This window comes from Leptonychotes weddellii, chromosome 10, assembly GCF_054177405.1.
Source record: "Leptonychotes weddellii isolate Sample4059 chromosome 10, ASM5417740v2, whole genome shotgun sequence".
In the NCBI taxonomy this organism is placed as follows: Eukaryota; Metazoa; Chordata; class Mammalia; order Carnivora; family Phocidae; genus Leptonychotes; species Leptonychotes weddellii.
The window spans coordinates 78,710,168-78,730,709 of record NC_138378.1 but is presented as its reverse complement, the minus strand read 5'-3'; the positions used below and the strand labels follow the sequence as shown (position 1 = coordinate 78,730,709).

At 46.8% G+C, this 20,542-nt stretch overlaps 1 protein-coding gene across 7 annotated transcripts in view; it reads right to left on the bottom strand.

Moving 5' to 3' along the window:
• TET3 (tet methylcytosine dioxygenase 3) overlaps positions 1-20,542 on the bottom strand; it is a 98,866-nt gene that overhangs the window by 58,442 nt on the left and 19,882 nt on the right. The window contains exon 1 of one of the 7 annotated variants that reach the window (XM_081833708.1): positions 11,480-11,648. The exons of the other annotated variants lie outside the window; for them this stretch is intronic. The gene's annotated coding sequence lies outside the window, so the exon portion shown is untranslated. Of the gene's footprint in view, positions 1-11,479; positions 11,649-20,542 lie in introns of those variants that run through there. 7 annotated transcript variants of the gene reach the window in all.

Sequence of the window (20,542 nt, the reverse complement as noted above, 5' to 3'; positions counted from 1 at the left end):
AACCTCTGGAGGTGAAGAAAGGGTATAGGGTTAGGGGAAACACCCAGATAGTTTCAGCAATATTGGCCATGTTCTAATTTTTATCTTGGGTAGGTACTTCATGTGTGCATTATCATGCTTTATCTGTTTAATGTACATAAAACACTAGGTCAAATATGCATTTCAAATAATACATAAGAAAAATTACAAGACATACTACTTTATCAGTAGATGTATAACTGCTTAAAATGTCTTAAACAAAAAAAGAAACTCAAGAATGTACTCATAAATAGATGCTTTCTGAGGGTTTTTATGACAGGGGAAGTGTTTATACACTATTTGAAGTGGAGAAAAGAAACGAGATTAAAAATACTGCCCAATTTAAGAATTCAATTCCATCCACAACACACGCTTGTGCACACAAAACACCAAAGGAAAATATGCAGAAATGTTAACAATGCTCATCTCGGGGTGGTATAGAATGGGAATATTTCCTTGTTCCTAGTCTCCAGACTTTATTGTAGGCATCAGATTTTTACTTAAGGGGAAGGTGTAAGAACATGGTACAGACAACACACCTGAAACTTTGCATACACTATGCAGGCCTCGGAACAAGACTAGACGGGGAGCTTCCCGGAGAGGAATTTGTGGGTGAAGTTTCTTTTTGCTATTTCTGTTGCTGGAGAGTTGTTTGTGTTACCCATCCCCCCAACACACACACACACACACACACACACACACACACGGAGAGAGTAGGAAAAATCCTACCAGATGAGCGGCACTGTGGGAGGGGAAGATAGGGTTTGGTTGAAGTGGGGTGCAGAGGCTGAAGTTCCCCACCCAGTAAAAGTTCTCTACGGCTCGCTGTGCTCCCACCCGAAGTCCAAGGTAAAGCCCTGCAAGGCGCACGGTGCAGAAGCCGCCTCTCCCGGCAGCGCGATCCTCCCCCCCCCTCCCCCCAGCGACCCCGGCAGGCAGCCGGAGGGGGTGCACGCTGGTGGCTTGGTGGGGAGCCTAGGCCGGGCGCCGTCTCCTGATCTTCGGCCAAGGCGGCCAGCTCTCCCGACGGAAGCCCCCGCCTCGAGCAGCCGGTGGCGGCCGGCCGGGGTCAGCTGGGAGGAAACTGAGCCGCCTGGCCAAAGGCGCAGCAGCTGCCTCGAAGCCGCCAGCGCACGAGAACCAGGTCAGGACGCAGAGGCGGCTCCTTGGCCAGACAGCAAGACATACACACGCACACACACACACACACGCACGAACGCGCGCGCGCACCCCTCCAGCAGCCGCTGGGGCCATGGCCCGAGCCACGCAGTGCACGTCCCGAAGAGCCCCCATCACCCCCCAGCGAGGCCGGGCACTCCCACGGCTCCACCCACCCGACTGCCCACACCCGCTTCTCACCACCCACCTCCCACCCCCGAGTCTGACCGCGAAGCAAATGAGAAAGCAAACCCGCTGCCACCACAGCCCACTGAGCACCACCCCTGACCAACGGCCCCACGCACGTTCCCTAAAGGTGCCCAAAGCCCACAGAACCTCCTGGCCCTTTGGGAGGGCCAGAGGACAACCCTGAGGAGGAGAGCAGCTAACAGTTTTGAGAGGCCGGGGCGAAATCCTGGATTAAACAAGCAATGTCAGGTTCAAATATAACCTTTTCGAGTCTTCCAACATCCATTTTAGTGGATGGGCACATAAATGAGGGACAGTTAACCAGACTCCAAGGCTCAACACTGGTGAGTGGCAAAAGCCAATGGAACATGGGAGGGGAGTGTGGATGCCCACGGCCTCCCAGCGGCCAAGCTTCTCATCTTTTGGAGAATGAGCTCCCACACGTGCAGGCGAGTCTCACAAACCATGGATTTCAGCCTCTCCCTTGGACGCCCGTCAGGTGAGTTTACCCGCGTCCCTTCCTCCTTTCTCAAGAACTCAAGAGGACTTACACTTTTTTTCATTCAAAGAAATGAATCTTTAAGCCAGCACCCAAAAACCTGGAGGAAAAGTAATCTGTGGCAGAGGGGCCTCCAACATCAGTCATATGACCGACTTCACACAGTGGGCTAGGAACTGGAAATGGGGGAGAAACTGCCATTTGGGAAGCCTGGTGACAGGAAATTAGGGAGTGTGAATAAATCGAATAAATTCTATTTATCCTAAACTCCTAGGGAAAAAAACAATCACACATCTCAGTATAGTCTCATTATCCACAGGCACTACTGGTCTGTTAGCCCAGATAACTGAAAGATGCCAGTATTTGGGTTCTTGTACATGTTCATCTGGAAATCCTATCTGCAGTGTTAGAGAAAAGGGCATAGAAACCCTGGCCCTCCCCATCTGTGATCTGCTCTCTGAGGATCAGGGGTGATGAGGAAGACCGTGGGAGTCCTCCTCCCTCTGGCCTTCCTGTGGCACACCCCCACTTACTTCCCTCCCAGTTTCTGTGACGCTGCTAGATCTTGGTCCTCCATTCTCCATTTCCTCCTTTATCCCCTCAACAGAGCTACTCTCCACCCTTCCACCCTCTGCTCTCCTGGAAACCTCCCCTCCACCTAAGGCTCCACAGCTCAGCCTACACCAATAACCCTAAAGCTTCCCTTTTCCTGGACTGTTCCTCAAGCTCCCAGCCTGCTCTCCAACTCCAAGAAACATTTCTACCTGGATGCAATGTAAGCTCAACACATTTAAAACCTAACTCGGTGGGCAGGTTGGGGGGGGAGGGGGCACCCAGCTGGCTCCGTCTGAAGAGCATGTGACTCTTGATCTCAGGGTCTTGAGTGAGAGCTCCACATTGGATGTAGAGATTACTTAAAAATAAAGTCTTAAAAAAAAAAACAAAAACTAACAGCACCTGTCCCCTTTTTCCCCAGCAACTCCTACTCTGAATACTGATTTTTAAAAATTCATGTGAAAAGTTATTCTCCTGGATATCCTGGCTCAAACCTCCCATCACCTTTGATGTCATCCCCTTTATGCTTCCATATGCAAGCAGACCCTAGTCCTGTCCACGGCTCCTCCTGACAGTAGTTCAGATCTGCCTTCTTTCCATTTTCTCCTTACTTCTCTCTTGGGATAACTGCAGTACAAGGCTCCTTGAGTGGCCAGCACACCTCTGCCTTCACCCCAGCCCGCACTGTCAGTCATATTCAATCCACTGAGCCTTGAACCCATGGTCCCCAGCTCCCAGGCCAGCATGCCTAATTCACTACTTCAATCTTTTTTTTGGTTCAAATGGTAAAAATAAGCAAGTAGGTAGGTAGGTAGGTAGACCAATACATGTATAGATCCTGCCATCTTGCTCCTAGGAACTTAGGTTTATAAATTGGCATTTTTTTCAAAAAATCTTTTCTACACATTAGTGAAAACTGAAAACTCTGGATGAGGGGAACGGTTGGGTAAATTACAATACAACTCATCAGAATATTAGATAGTCCTCAAAAACCATAAATTATGAATGCCAAGGAAATGTTTGATAAAATGGGCAGTAGAAACAGCAGAATACCATGCTGTATGAAAGTCATGACTACAAATACATAAAACAATGCAGGCAAAGGACAAAAGATAGAAGGTAGTTTTTTTAAAAAGCAGGTTCTAGCTAGAGTGGCCCCCTAGAATACTAAAATCTCACCTAAGGATGCTTTCAGCACATCATAACCATCATGCCTTTCATATACAGCGTTCATATGTATGTATAGGTATGCTTCCAGCAAACATGTATTGAGAACTTACTACATGAGTGTTACTTTTAGGCACTGGGGATGCCACAGTGGATGAGCAATCTCTGCCTCAAGAGCAAAGACTTTACTACAGATGTTTGGATTCATCCTAGATCTCATTCAAAGGAAAGTTCCTTTTGGACAGACCCATACCACTACCTCTAAAATGTGTACGGCAGCATAAATCTATGTTATAGACTCTGTGGCTTTGAGAATGTGATGAAAGCAATGAAAACTGATATTAATTACGAGTTTATCTCTGAGTGAAGCTGCCCTTTGTGCAGCTACTGATAGAATTATCCCAGGCACACTAAAACTCATTACAGAGCCAAGGAAAACTCTGGTGGATGACCCAAAAGAATAAAGCAAGGTCCTAAGAATAGAATGACAAGAAAGGCAAAGAAGAGTTTCCATAGGAGAGGCCGCGAGAGATGGAAGAACAGGAGGCTCTCTCCCTGCGAAGTGGAAAATAAAGAAGTAAAAACAAGGAGCTTCCACTTCCCAGAGAGGACTACAGTTTACATTTGGTGCCTTTTCTCCCCCACGCAATATGCATATAGTTTATAAAATTGGGGTCACTGAGTATATTCGGGATTTTTATTTTTTTAAAGACTTTTTAATTTTATTTATTTGAGGGAGAGAGAGAGAGAGCATAAGCTGGGGGAAAGGCAGAGGGAGAGAGAGAAGCAGGCCCCCTGCCGAGCAGGGAGCCCACTGCGGGGCTCCATCCCAGGACCCTGGGATCATGACCTGAGCTGAAGGCAGACGCCTAACTGACTGAGCCGCCCAGGCACCCCTATTCGGGGTTTTTAAATGCTCATTTCTTCCCTGACTGTATCCTAGGTATTTTCCCATAGTGTTTCCCATACACTTTACATGGGTGAATAGTATGTGATGTGAATTACATTGCAATAAAATTGTAATTTAAAAAAATCCTTTAGAGAAAACCTGTATCTCCATCTGTGTAAGAAGCTTTAGGACAAAAGCAGAAACAAGAGAACATAGCTGCGCGGGGCGCCTGGGTGGCTCAGGCGTTAAGCGTCTGCCTTTGGCTCAGGTCATGATCCCAGGGTCCTGGGATCGAGCCCCGCATCAGGCTCCCTGCTCAGCGGGAAGCCTGCTTCTCCCTCTCCCACTCCTCCTGCTTGTGTTCCCTCTCGCACTGTGTCTCTCTCTGTCAAATAAATAAAATCTTTAATAAATTAAATAAATACATACATACATACATAAAGGAGACTAAGAAACCTGAGCAGTGAATATGTGTAACTTGGTGGGGTTTTTTTTTTTCCCCTTCCAAAATGGGTTGTGACAATGGGCAAAATCTGAATAACACCTGTAGATTAATAATGTTAGTGTTCGTGAAGTCTATAGATCAGCTTTGTAGCAACATTGTATGTATGTTAATTTTCCAAGTTTGGTCGTGGCCCCGTAGTTATTTACGTGATTTTAGAAAATCCACACTCAGGGCACGTGGCTGGCTCAGTCAGTACAGCATGTGACTCTTGATGTCGGGGCTGTAAGTTCGAGCCCCACACTGGGTGTAGAGATTACTTAAAAGATAAAATCTTTAAAAATTTTTAAAAAGGAGAAAATTCACACTCAAGTGGTTAGAAGTAAAAGGCAACATGTCTGCTACTTACTTTCAAATGGTTCAAATAAAAATTAGAAAAAGAAAACAAAGCACATGTAGTAAAATGTTAACATTTGGAAATCTGAGTGAAGAGAATTCCTTGTACTATTCTTGCAAATTTTCTGAAACTCTGAAAGTATGCCAAAAATAAAATAGTTTTGAAAAGAATTATGTTACTAGATGATTGCTAAGACTCTCCTAGTCTCTGTAAGAAGGTAACATTCTCCACATTTTACAGAAAAGGAACAGGAAACAGGAAGAGGACAGCTCCTCGGCAGCAGCAGGAGGGCTCTGGAACTCAGGGTCTCTGACTTAAGTCCTCCCTCCACCCAGACCCCAGATCTTCCAAACAGCAAGGGACAGTGAGCCCCAGACACCACCCCAGATACTGGACAAGAACCTCAGAGCAGAAGGCAAGTAAGAAAGGGGCCACCTGGACAGTGTCCGGAAGGTTGTCAGGAGAAATGGAAAGCTTCAGAAAACAGACCACCCTGTTCTCCTCCTCCCAAGTCCCCTTCCCTCCACATGCACAGGGCACAGATGGTTTCTCTCCTGCACACCCCAGAGGCTAACCAGAAGCTTCAGCAACACGCGTGCATGAACTCCACCAGAACATGCAGCCCCACAAGGAACAAAGAACACAGCCTAGACACACACACAGTACAGCCCTGGGAGGGCAGCCTTCAGCCGTCTCTGACCAAAAGGAACACGACATCTGGAAATCCTAAGTCAGTCTCCCAAATAACTCTAGGGTCAAGGGGGAAAATAGAAATCAAAATCACAACTACATTTATTTCCAATTTATGTATGCTACTTGTCCGTGTCAGGGTAAGTATGTACTTGAAATATCATTAATATGTAAACTGATTTGAGTATAAAAATAGAGTTGTTTCTGTGGAAAAAAAGTCACACTTAACAGATCTGAAGTGTGGAGTAATGTCCATATGAAAATAATAGCTATTAACAGAGGAAAAATTCTTTTATATTCTTCTAAAGCTGCTTCTATAAATACTTTTAACTAAATATGAAGGAAAATAAATTAAGTCTCCATCCAAGAAGCTAGAAAATAAAATACTTTAAAAATGTAGGAAAGGGATGCCTGGCTGGCTCAGCTGGAGGAACATGCAACTCTTGATCTCAGGGTTGTGAGTTCAAGCCCCATGTGGGGTGTAGAGATAACTTAAATAAAACTTTAAAAAAAAAAAAAGTAAATAAAAATGTAGGAAAAAGGAATCAGTAAAGACAGAAATAGTTGATTAGAAAACAAAATGTAGTGGTATTTATAATTGGATTCTAAGAGATGGCTCTCCAAAAGACCAATAGAATAAACAAACTTCTGGCAAGGCTGAATCATTTGAAAAAGAAAAACATAAACAATATTAGAAATGTGAAAAGGAATATAACTATTAGCAGTGAATAAGGCATGAAGTGCATTACTAAAACTTTGAAAATATTAACAAAAGGACAATTTTCTAGGAAGGGGTAGAAATATTAAAAATATCAATCACTAGACAAGTAGAAATGTATCAGAGAACTACCCTCCCCCCAAAAAGGGCACCAGGCCCAAAAGTTATTATTTTTCTAGCTCATAAAAATGATTGGTTTTATTCTTTTATTTAATTCTCCCAGATCCCTATGAGGTAAGCACTATCTCTCTGTTTCACAGACAAGGAATCCAAGGACTCAGAGGGGCTCAAGCAGTGTCTCTAAGTCACCCAGCCACACGTGGCCAACCTGGGACTCAGTCCCACAGCCTGACATTTCTGGGGTGAGGCCCAGAGAATTCTGTATTCCAAAATGCTCAAGTACTTCTGTCATCAGCCAGGGTTAGAAACTTCTGGGCCCTTGATACTTAAAGTCTGGTCCCATAACCAGCAGCAGCAGCATCACCTGAGAGCTTGTGAGAAATGCAGAATCTCAGGCCCCACCCCAGACCTGCTGAATCAGAAAATGCATCGTAAAAAGATCCCCAGGTGATGTGGATGAACATTAAAATGTTCTGGTCTGTCCTGTACCTATCTGCCCCATCTCCTTCAATTCCTTTTAAAATTTGCAAAAGCAGTGCCTGTTCTGTCTAGTACAACCAAAACAAATGAACTGATGAACTGGAATGAGATTTGATCACATAACCATGTACAAAAAAAGTGTAGCAAAATAAAACATTAAAAAATTAAAATAAATTTGTAATATTTATCAAGATCTGATAAAGAATACCCCTAATATATGAACCTTTTACAAATTCATAAAAACACACAAATAGGCAAAGGAAATAAAAATATATTCACACAGAAGTACAGATCCAACTAAACATAGCAATAAGAGATTTGTAAATCAAATGTTATGCCAATTTTTATACCAATTAAAAATAAAGATTTTATAATAAATATATATTATTTTGTTGATAATCAGGGGGAAAATCAATACAGACATTTAACATGAAAAAAACCCATATATATATATGAATGATTGTTCTAGAAAGACCCAAATATTAACAGGAGTTCTAAAGTGGTGAAATTCTAGATGTTTTATTCTATGTGCTTATGTGAACTTCCTAGTTTTTCAGCAATGAATTTGCATTCTTTGTAACAGACAACAACAAAAAAGTTTTTAACTATCTCCAGGTTTGACCTTATCTGAAATTTAACAGCTTTGATGCTTAGTCTCTCCTGGATTTTCAAAAGCCCTCGCATAATATTTGGCCTTAAAGGCATGTCCTTTCAATCCTCGTCAAAAGTATTGGAGCCCCAAATAAATAGAGCCCCTTTACCTTACTCTGCAGCCTGGCAGTTCTCAAACTCCAGTTGGCACAGGAATCACCTGGAGGAAGCTGGCTGCAGATGTAGACCCCCAGGTCCTACCCTCAGAGATCAACCCTGTGTGGCTACAGAGGGGATCTGGAACCAGGTGGTCCCCAAACTACCTTTTGAGAAGCCTCCACCCCGCCGATAACCCTATGGGAGTGAGAGTCAGTGCAGAAAAAGGGAAGTCTTGACTGGTTTAGAAACTGGGTGAACTGGGGGTCTTACAGGTTGGCAGGGGGACAGCCGTCTGTTTCTACCCACCCCCCACTATGTGCACGTGCAGGCTCGACCAGTCAGTGGTCAGTGCTTCTGCTCTTTAAAGAGGGCAACAGGTGGGCAGGGGAGGCAGGGGTAGGAAAAGGCTTTCTCCAACAGGGGAGCTGAAGTCCCGAGCAGCCCTGTGTCCTAGCCTCCCTGCCAGAATGCACTCTGCTCCCGGAGAAGGCATTTGGAAGCGCTCCGCAGGTTCATGGAGGTCCATCTGTCAGAATTTCTGCTCGGCACCTTGAGAGGGTAGCTCCTCCAGAGCGGGCAGAGATGCAGCGCGGCTGCCACCAGGGGCCCAAGGACTTGGCCTGGTACTGGCGGGGCCCACGGGGATGTCCTTCGGCCCTGGGGCTGTTCCCCTCCCCCAGGTGGGCAGGGGCAGAGGGAGTACGGTGTGGGTGGGGTAGGGATCCAGAGCAGAACTTCCCCTCCCTCCTCGACCTCTTGGTTCCCAGGGGACTTGGATACACTAGCAGAGGAGCGGGAGAGAGCCCTCGCGTCTGCTATGCCACCTGAACGTGAAAGCGGAGAAGGAGCACAGACCGCCAGCTCAATGAGAACTGTTCACTGCTGCTGCAAACACAACCTGGTGACACGCTGAAACAGATGCGGGACGACCTCACGGTGACTGGGAAGCGGATCCCAGCCCACCTCTAACCCAAGCCAAGTTGACCCCTCTCCCCACCTTCTTTTCAGAGAGGGCAAAAGGCAGGCATCTGGCCCCTGCTTAACAGCAGCAGGGGTTCCCACGTCTCCCAGGGAAGCGTCGGTGGGGGGTCTTGTTCATGGGTCCCAGCCGACACAGCCTTCCTAGGCAGGCAGGCAGCTCCAACTTCATCCCAGCTCTTGGGGCAGCAGAGACCGGGAACCTGCAGTTATGGGGCGAGGGGCAGGGGGGCAGGACAGAGGGGCTTGCACTGGACAGCTCCATCGAGAACTAGTGCCTCCCGATCCCCAATTACAAGTTTAAAATGCAGGGGCACCTGGGTGGCTCAGTTGGTTAAGCGCCCAACTCTCGATCTCAGCTCAGGTCTTGATCTCAGGGCTGTGAGTTCAAGCCCCGAGCTGGGCTCCACGCTGGGCATGGAGCCTACTTAGAAAATAAATAAATAAAAATAAAATGCAAACACAACAGGGAGGATTAGCGCGTTGATAGGCTCTACCTAAGAAGACGCTTGTGGGAGTCTTAGACTCCGGAGAATAGCCAGGCAACGAACAAAGATGCTGCCTCAAGAAAGGAAACCGGGCACACAGAAGTGGAACCAATTTCACCAGTGGCCTTTGTAAGCTCTACTTCCAGCCTCCATGAATCCTCATTCCCAAAGAGCAGCTGCAGGTAAGTTTGTGTTTTAGGCCACCTTCAGGTGTCTGGGAACTGAGAAGGCAACGCTCCCTACTAGTTAGTACTAATGAGAGTTAATGACAAGTGGGCTGTTAGTCCCCAGGTAATGACAGGGTGTGGGTTCACAGGGTTCCTCCCGGATGTCTGCCTATGGGAAAACAGCCCAGGACCTTCTTTCTACGGTGGGGATCAGGCCGGTGCCCCATGTCTGTTATCCGGCTCACAGCCTCCAGGCTCGCAGCCAGGCCTGCTTTAGATTCTGCTCCTCAGACTGGCCTAGGCTGTCACACTTTGAGGAGGTGAAGCTCATTGTCTCTCTCATCAGGTGGATTCTACAGCATTTATTAAAAGGATTTACTGCATGCCAGGCCTTGTGCCAGCTACTGGGAAACGAAATGGAGTACGAGGAGCAAGCACCTCCCCACAGGAACTCATACCAGGCCCTAAAGTACTGCTGCGGAAGTGCAGACTTCATGCACAGGGATGAGGGAAGGAGGGGCTGCTGGGGCCCAGTGCCAGGGACAAAACCCAGAGCATTTCCAATACACCTGCAGGAACAGGTTAAAGAGTGTAACACAGGGGCACCTGGCTGGCTCAGTCAGGGGAGCGCATGACTCTTGATCTTGGGGGTTGTGAGTTCGAGCCCCAAGAGGGTGTCGAGATTACTTAAGTAAATAAAACTTAAAAAAAGTGTAACAGAAAAAGATCCCATTCACCGCAGTAATAACAAGACCTACAACATCTTAGAAATGAACCTAATGAGAAATGTGTAAGAGCCAAAACTTTAAAACTCTGGTGGACACACAAAGATGACTAGAAGAGATGGAAAGATATACTTCCCATTTCCTGGATAGGAAGACTCCCTGTAAAGCTCTCATTCTCCCCCAAATAATCTATAAATTGCATGTGATTCCAATTGAAAAATCAAAATATTTTTCACAGAATTTGACAAGTTGTTTATAACCTTATTTGGAAAAGGAAATATAAAAGAAAAGCCAAAAAAAAAAAAGTGGAAAAAATGAGTTTTGGGTTTTTTTAACCCAACTGTTATATAAAAACTGCTGTAATTAAAACAATAAAGTACTGGGGCGCCTGGGTGGCTCAGCTGGTTAAGCTTCTGCCTTCAGCTCAGGTAATGATCCCAGGGTCCTGGGATTGAGCCCCGTGTAAGGCTCCCTGCTCAGTGGGGAGTCTGCTTCTCCCTCAGCCCCTCCCCCCACCATGCTCCGGGCACATTCTCTCTCTCTCAAATAAATAAAATCTTAAAAAGAAAACAATAAAATACTGACACAGAATCAGACAATTCAATGGAACTGAAGAGAGGCTCTAGGATGCCCATGAATGTGTATTTATAAAATGCTTAAGGTAGAATTATAAACCATTTGGGAAACTATAAATAGTTGATAAACAGACTGGAAATAATAGGCTTTCTATCCAGGAAAAACTCAATCCCTATCAAATCATATACAAATATAAATCTTGAACAAATAGCCAAAAAATATATGTACAAATATGTCAATTACCACATCATTTATAATTACACAAAAATTGGAACTGTACATGTCCATCAATGGGAATCAGTTTAATTACAATAAACCTATAAAATGCAAGACTCTATAGCCCTTAAAAGGCTAAAATAGATGTGCTGACATGGAAAGATGCCCTCAACACATTAATGAGCAAATCAAAGAATACCCAAAATAAAGGATTGTACAAACACATTACTGCAGGAAAAGTAAGTTCATATACTCACTTTAAAGTCTGCAAAGAGGGGCGCCTGGGTGGCACAGTCGCTGGGGTCCTGGGATCGAGCCCCGCATCGGGCTCCCTGCTCAGCAGGAAGCCTGCTTCTCCCTCTCCCACTCCCCCTGCTTGTGTTCCCTCTCTCGCTGTGTCTCTCTGTCAAATAAATAAATAAAATCTTAAAAAAAAAGTACATGCATGCGTGTGTGTGTGTATGTGTGAATATTTAAAAAAAAAATAAAGTCTGCAAAGATATGTATAAATTGGTAATAGAGATTACACCAGGATGGAGAAGAAATAGCAATTTTCAGTTTCTAATTTTTCTAATTTATATACTTTTATATTTTTTGAGTTCGTGAAATGGGCATTATTATTTTTATTTTTATTTAAAGTCCAAAAATGTATTGCCCATTTGGGGAAAAGAAAGAATAATAATATTGCTAGTGGTTTCTAGGTTGAACTCAAAAGCCACCATCTCTCTGTCCCTGGCCTTTACTACGGGCTCTCCATGGAGTCAAGGTAAAGGGTAAGAAAATCTATCCCCCGATGTGCAGCACCTTTTCCCTCCAGTGTGACCCCTGGGCCAAATAATTTCTCTGCTGGCTTCAACAAGTTCAGGCTGGGGTGCAGAGGGCTCCCCACCACACCAGACTCTGCTGAACCTGCAGAGGGGAAACTGTGCCTTCCCCGTTGGGATCATTGTTGCCCTATACCCTGAGCTCTGGGGGAATAAAGAAATGGATTTGCAGGGAAGCACTAGAGACTGTCTCCCAGAGATGCCCACGCTGTTTTTCCTGGTGCTATGAATCCCTCGCTCTTACCCTACTGTCCTGTCCATCCTAGCACACTCTTCACAGCCTCAGGGCACCAGTTGGGCCTTATCTTCCAGAACTGCATCAAAGAAGCACAGAGCAAGACTTGAACCTGCAGCCTTGACCAACTCAGCTAGGCCATGAGCTCTGGGTCAAAATTTTATCTCCCTCCCCCTGCCCCTTCCCCTTCACTGTTCTTAGCTTCTCATTTCCTCTGCTGCTAATGCATGAGGCTCTTCTCAATACTACTAAAACTTCTATATGGGCCTAGGATATTCTCTGGTCCTAGGCAGTAAATTCAAACTGATCTTGTTTAGGTTAAAAAAAAAATTTTCCCCCCACAGGTCTGGCTGCTAAGCTGGTAAGCTAGTACTAGGTCCCTGCCCAGTGGTTTGGAGACAAAGCCCCTAAAAGTAACCAAGTGCCTTCTCTGGCCCGCCATTCTTTCACAGCTAGTGACTCCCCCTTGTTGGGAGGAGAGGGAGCTGGGCTGCACCAGGACATGGTACTCTCACATTGGGTGTGCCATCAGCATCTCCTCAAGAGCACGAGCAGACATGAAATAGCAAAACCTGCAAAAGAGGCCACAGGAGAACTTAGAGAAAAAGTCATATTTTTAAATGTGTCTGTGATGATTAAAAAAAAAAAGTAGAAAAAGAAAAAACAGAGTGTCTTACAGATCCAACAGAGAATCTAGAAAAGCACATACCAAATAAACCTAAGGAAAAGAAGACAATAAAGACTAAAGCAGAAATTCATGCTTTAGAAAACAGAAAGCTGGGGCTCCTGGCTGGCTCAGTCGGTTGAGTATGTGACTCTTGATCTCAGGGTCGTGAGTTCAAGCCCCACGTTGGGCATGGGGGAAAGAAAAAAGAAAAGAAAACAAAGCACAACTGACAAATCTATGTGCTTTTAAGTTACATAAAAAAAGAAATTAATGTACGATGTTAGAAATTAAGAAAGTGAAAAGAAATCACAGCTACTGAGGGAACTTAAGGGCAATAACCCTATACCCATGATGCTATTAAATTTGAAAAGAGATCACTTTCATAGAAAACACAAAGTAAATGTTTTGTAACAACAGCTACAGAAATTATAGGTCAATCTCCTTCACAAAAATAAATGCAAAACTCCCATGCTGACAAATCAAACAGCATGCTAAAAAAAAAAAAAAAATACCCCATTACCAAGTATGGAATATTCAAGGAATGTAAAGATAGTGCAATATTAAGAAATGCATTAACACAATCCATCCTATTAACAGGCAAAGGAGAAATATTTCACCTTCAAACCATGTTAAATAGATGTGACAAAATGAAGCATCCACTACTAATAGGGAAAAACTTCTTAATAAAGTGAAGCAAGAGGTGAATTCCCTAACATGACATAAAGACCCCAAACAATCAGCAATAGCACTAGAGACATTCATATTAGAGTGAAAGGGGGGGGCATCACTAAGGAGAACAATGGCCTCTGCTCACTAAATATTTGCCAAATGAATTTAACATGGAAGGACAGTCCTAGGAGAGAGGCGGTAGTCAACTGACAAAGGGATCGGCTCTGAAGTCAGCTCCACCTCCTGGAGAAATATCAGTCACACCACTGGCCTGAATCTCAGTTTTCTTATCTGAAAGGTGGGGGCTACTACCACCTGCCTCGAAGTTGTCACAAGAACTATGAAAACTTGGCCCCACGCACCACACACATGTTAAGTGCTCAAGCAACAATACTACAGCTAGTAATATGTAGGGTAAAGCGGGCGATACCACAGCAGGACTCCATTTTTATAAACAACAGAAAATTAGTAGTTCACTCTGGAACAACCTGAGGTTAGGGGCCCTGATCCCCATGCAGTTGAAAATCTGCATAGAGCTTCTGACTCCCCAAAAAGTGAACTACTAATAGCCTACCACTGGCAGGACGCCTTACTGATAACAGAAACAGCTGATGACCACATATTGGATACATTATATGTATGACCTACTGTATCCTTACAAGACAGCTGAGAAAATGTTAAGAAAATCATAAGAAAAACACATGGACAGTACCATAATGTATTTACCGAAAAAAAAAAAATCCACATATAAGTGGACCCACACAGTTCAAACCCATGTTGTTCAAGGGTCAACTGTGTGCACAGAGTCAAGTCTGGAGGAACACTACTGAACAGTGGTTAACTGGGTTGTGAAATTACGGGCAAATTCCTCCCCTTCTGTCTATTTCTATTTTCTAATTTTTCCAAAGAACATGTATTATCTGTAAAATACAAAAAGAGACTAAAAAGCCAAAAAATGGTAACAGAGTTCTGGTTTTAGCCAAGATCGAGGACTGGGCAAAGCTCATGGCCAAGGTGGCAGAGGAACTTTACAGGTGAGGGGGGAGCTGGTTACCCAGGGGAGGGGCTTGCGGGCCTCCTGGGCCCTGTGTCCTCTCGGCAGTGAAACCCACTCAGCTTCAGGCACCCCCACACAGCGCGTAGCCCAGCTCCTGGCGGAGGATGAGCTGAAGCCCTCTGGGGCCGAAGCCAGCACACAGTGCTGTACTATTGCATATCCTGACCTGACTTTGTGCAAATGACACAGAAATCCTGGATGATGGCAATGGGGTGAGAGTCCTCATTTCTTGAGCCAGGGGCTCGTTATGCAGATGTGTTTACTCTATGAAAACTCACCCAGCTGCATACAGTATGTACCCTTTTGTGTGTATGCTGTGTGTCAATAAAAAAAATTTTTTAATAATTAAAAACTCAGAGGAGAACACTCAGTTTCTGTCCTCTGCCACAGAGCTTCCCTCTTAAACTCTGGTTTTGATAAATATGAACTCATGGACCAGTTTCATGGAACAGAACATTCAATCCGGTATTTTGCCTGACATGTCTTGCTGTCTTCATTTTTCCCGACTCTTTACTGATTACTACTAAAATTATCAATGGACAAGAAAAAAGTTCTGGGGCAGTCAGGGAGACACAGGAAAGCCAAACTGGATGAAGCAGCACACACCTGCATCATCTGAGTAGTCCTGAAAAATGCTAGCACCCAGGCATTTTCTCAGGGGCTGGGCCCCGGCACTGATATTTTCTTTTTTAAAAACTGCCCAGATGATTCTAGTATGCAGCGGCACGGAGAACCACTGAACTAGCTGAACCGGAGGGACTGGCCCCAGGCACTCTCTCAAGCAAGCTTCAGCATGCTTGTCCCGGTGGAGGCTGTGGGGGTGGCAGCAAGTGTTTAGGGCCGAAGTGCCCTGGCACCCTCCCAGGTCCTCCTCCACGTCCCATGACCCCCAGACCCCAGGCAGAGACCAGGGGGGACCCATGCCCCCACAGGAAGGAGGCAGCCTCTGGAAGGGTGGGAGAGGAGCTTCCCAAGGGTTGGACACAGAGCCCTGGGCGCTGGCTCCCAGCCAAGTGTTCAGAGTGCTCTGGACCACTTGCCAGTACAGCCCCAAAACATGTACCACTCCAACCACACAACCCCAGAGCTAAGCCCTAACTACTACTCAGGGTCCGAATGACACCACCGGGAACCCACAGCTGGAAACCAGGAAACCGAGGAAAAATAACAGTGAGAAGAAAGGCCACAGGGCAGAGGTCAGCGTATAGCTCAACCATCACATCAGGGAGAAGTGGCAGGGCCAGTGAGGCAGGGATGCCACACGGACCACCTGCCCAGAGTTTCCAACATTCATCTCTGGGACCCCATACCACCCTCATCTTGCATCCACTCTACCTAAATGTGTGAGAGGAACCCACAGGTCTGACCAAAGCAGATGGCTATCGTGGCCCAGCAGCCAGCCCCACAGCATCTTATAAGCTCCTAGATAACTGACATAAGGAGTCCCTGGCCTACACCCCACAAAGCAGTCCCCTCAAAGGCCCCCTCTGCTCAGTCTAGAACTTAGGGCTAAGCTCAAAGCACACGGGGTGAGAGTGGGCATAGGCTGAGGCCACGAACAGTGTTCTAGGATGGAGAACACAGCAGGAGAAGAGAAAGGGATGTGCTGTACCAGGAAAAACAGAATGGACATCTCTGGGGCACAGCCTCCCCCACTCCACTGAAAATCCATCTCTGTGTGCCCCCCACACAGCTCAGGGTGTAGGGTAACAACGATCCCACTTGGAAAGGCAGCCTCCCCTCTCTGGGTCCAGCAGAGCCTGGGGGTCAGAGGGTGCTCCCTGTACCCAGCTTGCACTTGTTCAAGCCAGTAGAGAAATGATTTGGCCCAGGGGACTTGGGCCTTGGCCCACGCTCAAGGGAGAAGGTGGTGCAGAGAGAATCTGTCTGGGGATGCAGACAGGACTCTCAGCCCAGAACCCTTCCAGGGTCTCTGCCTCTGCTCTAGTTACTGGTCTCCCTATACCCTCCACCTTATGCAGAGGAACCAGCAGGAATCAGGGATGAAAACTTCCTAAGATATAGGACGGTGGATGAGCAGAAATAGCTCCTTCAGTAAACTCCATCTGTGTAGCAGGGCTGGGAACCAAGGCCCACAGGCTAAAAGAGCAGACTCTGGGGGAGGAGAACACTGAGGGGGAGGGGACGTGGGTGCCTGCTGCGGAAGAGGCAAAGCAGGAAAACTCAGTCAATAGGGCAGGGAGTTTAGGAGCTCACTGTCAGGGACAAGTTGCAAACCCTTTCAATGTCTTTGTTTCCTTCGCAAAGCCCATGAGGTTAGGATTACATGTGAAAAATGCTTGGAGGCGGGGTTGAGAAATCCAATTACTTAAGCACCAAGGGCACAAGAGTTCCAGGCCACAGAGGTAACCAGGATTTGCTCAGACCCTAATCTTACCGTCCTTGGGATGTTTGCCTCCTAAGGAATATTTCTGCAGCAGGACAGTGTCACCTATGTCTTAGCCCCTGCCCTACTCTCCTCAAGGATGAGGCAGCTGTGGTAGTAGGAAATTGGTATTTTTATTTTTATTTTTTGTCTAGTCTTTAGCATCCTACATGAAAAGACCGAAGATCCTCAGCAGAAAAAAACAAGTTTTACAGAGTGTGTAGGGGGAAAGCGGGATAAAGTAGGAAGGAAAATGTCCAAACTATAGCCATCAAAAATACTGGGATGTTTGTCCTCACAGAAACTAGCACAGAGTCTGTGATCAGCCCCCAGACGAGAAGAGCTATATCTCTGAAGACTGAGAGCCGCCACATGGAAAAAGCTCAAAAGTCAAGGTACCCTGCCTGAGACAATGGAGCTTTAGCATTTTGTAGGGCCCAAGTCCACTCTGGCATCTACAGGAGACCTGGCCTCTCCCTAACTGTTCTCTTCCTCTAAGGCCCGTGGTACACACGTGCGCACACGCGTACACACACACACACACACTCCTGCCCCTTCAGGGGGCTCCGCAGGCTCTGACTCCTCTCCATCAGAATCTGAGACTCACAGAGAAGAAAGGGCAAACTGCAGGCATCCTTATCTACAGAAGCTGAGAGGCAGGTAAGTCTTTCGAGGTCCTTGGAAAGAATCTCTGGGATAGTAAGATCTCTACTCTTCCACGCGTCCTCCAGATGGACGGTACAGAAGAGAGGGGAAGTCCTATCCAGAAAGGGGCAGGGGGAGGGGATCAAAACAGAGACCCTCTGCTTTCCCAGAAGCAAAGTTCAAAAATAATGCAGTTGAAGACATGGCCCGTAAACTGTGGATCACCAGTCCACCGCAACTTCTAAAGCCATCCCAGCTATTTGCACCTGCCACAACAAGCAAGAGCGTGTTCGCCGGACACGCCTCATCCAGTGGCTCCCAGACCGGTCTGGATGGTGCTGAGCTCCCAAGGTGAGCCATGCCTGGCACAAGCCGCAAACTCCTTGTACAAACAAAGTAAGGCTATGTTTCCATCTGCAACATTTTGGGAATGAAGGGAAAAAAAAAAGAAAACTGGCACTTTGCCACATTTCGGTTGAGAAAAACTAACTTTGGTAACCCCTTCATTTCACAAAGAAAACTAAAGTCCTGGAACATTAAGTGCCCCCACACCCAATGCACAGGAGCAGAGTGGGGAACAGAGAGGAGAAGAAACCAGACAACTGCACTTCCCAGCTTCCTCCTTTTAGCCGGTGGTCTCCATGGGAACCCCGAGGCAGGCCGGGCTGCAGGATCCACACACTCGAACTGAGTAGAAGGTGATTCAGGATTCAAGGTGGACCGCCAGGGCATGGTGTTTCCGTCCTGCTTTACCTGAATCTCAGACACACCACATCTATAACCAATAATTTTTCCTTTCAAAACTAAGCTTTCTTCCCAACTATTTCATTCCTGACCCTACTACCCTAATCTGCAAGCACCAGATTCCAGAAACACTTACTCAAAACAAGGCTGGCATGTGGATTCTTCCTGCAAAGTCCCTTGAGGTCCACTGAGCCAGTGATGAAAGCAAATATAAAGAGCTAGGAGCTAGGCACAGCTGGGGGCAAAGGGTTTGGTCCGCCACGTGCAAGTTCACAGCCCCAAACACAAAGATCAAAAGCCTTCACTGCATAAAAAACAAAACTTGCCAGTGCTGGTTTTCCCAGTCTGAGTTAGGATTTTTGCTAATTTTGTCAATGTCTCTTGCTTTCTGTGGTACTGTGAAGAACAAATAAGGACTTATTTTTCAGGATCTAGTACTGTACCTGGAACATGGTAAATGCTCATAAATGTTGAAAGACAAAGGGAGAGGAAAAGGGGAGATAAAACAAGTAGGATCACAGTCCTGGATAGCATGATAATCAATAGATTTTTTTTTTAAAGATTTTATTTATTTATTCGACAGAGAGAGTGAGAGAGTACAAGCAGGGAGGAGGAGTAGAGGGAGAGAGAGAGGCAGGCTTCCCGCTGAGTAGGGAGCCTGATGCGGGGCTCGATCCCAAGACCCTGAGATCATGACCTGAGCCGAAGGCAGACGCTTAACCATCTGAGCCACCCAGGCGCCCGATAATCAATAGATTTTCACCATCTGGGCCATGCTGGTCCCCTATTTGTCCCAAGGCTTCCTAAACTAACCCCCAAGGAAGCCACCTCCTTCTCAGAAGCTGCACACATGCTGGGAACAAGGGGGAGTCCTCAGCTGACTGCCAGATGCAAGAGTGTGAGAGGAAATGAGGCCAAAGGCCCAAGAGGTCAGGGTGGGAAAGAGAGCTGGGAGACCCGGAAGCTGAGCCAAACCAAAGCCCCTCCCCATGCTCCCTGCCCCCACCTCCACTGAGCCAAACCCCTTGCTACAGCCTCAGGGGTATGGGAGGGGACTTGGCAGGACCACAAAGATCATTTCTAGCAGCTGGGGGGAGCCCGGAGCCTAGGCCCCTCCTCAGCAAACCCAGCAAGTGGGCCACTGGAGCCCTCACTGTGATCCCTGCGGGCGGCTCCCGGGTCCCTGCACGCGGCTCCCGGGTCCCTGCACTGTGGCAGGCAGGAAGGCTCTGTCCCTTTGGCTCGCTCACATATCTATCCTGCACTGTCCTCTCAATGGTTCAGAAGGCACTGGGGTCACTAAGGAGGTGGGGCTGAGCTCTGGGACTCTAACTACTGTCCTTATCACGCATGGAGGGGGGGAAGCGCGAGCTCTCTCTAGCTCTCTCTCTCTTCTCTCTCTCAGCATTCCCAAAGTCAACTCTGTGTTTGGTTCCCTTCCTGCTCTAGCCTGACACGCTCACCTGCGTCCTTATCTCCCCAAGTTCACTGCTGCTTGAAAACTTACCTCAGAGAAAAAGAGTTTCTGCTAGACCCTCACCAACGGCTGGAGAGTAGGAAGAACAGGCAAGGAAGAACTAGTAGGAGTCACCCACGGTGTGTGGATCACAGATCCTCGACAAAGGGGCATTTCTGCAGTGGTCCAAAGGAGAGACAGGAGGCAGAGATCCCGGGCACAGTCCCAAAATAGTTTCCAGACATCCTCAGCCAGTCAAGGATTCCCATGGGGCAGAGCGTGGGAGCAGCGTGGGAGCCCGAAAGCAGGGGTGGCCTGGAGCTCTCGGCACTGGGCACTCACTCCTGTCCAGGCTGCCAAGAAGGAGGCGGTGGCAACAGTGTGTGCTATGGCATGTTCCTTGGGCTATCATGAGTAGACACATAACACACTAGCCAGCAAAATGACAAATTGCGTTTATCAAGCTCAGCTCTGTGCCTGTGCTAGGCATTACACACACCCTACGGCACGGATGTGCCTGAAACTCTGGCTGGACTGCACACAGCAGACGAGCGTATTCCCACTGCGTGCTGCACACCACTCACCCATGAGGTTTACCCGTCTTGCACCCATCCTGTGGGAACACAGACTGGGACAA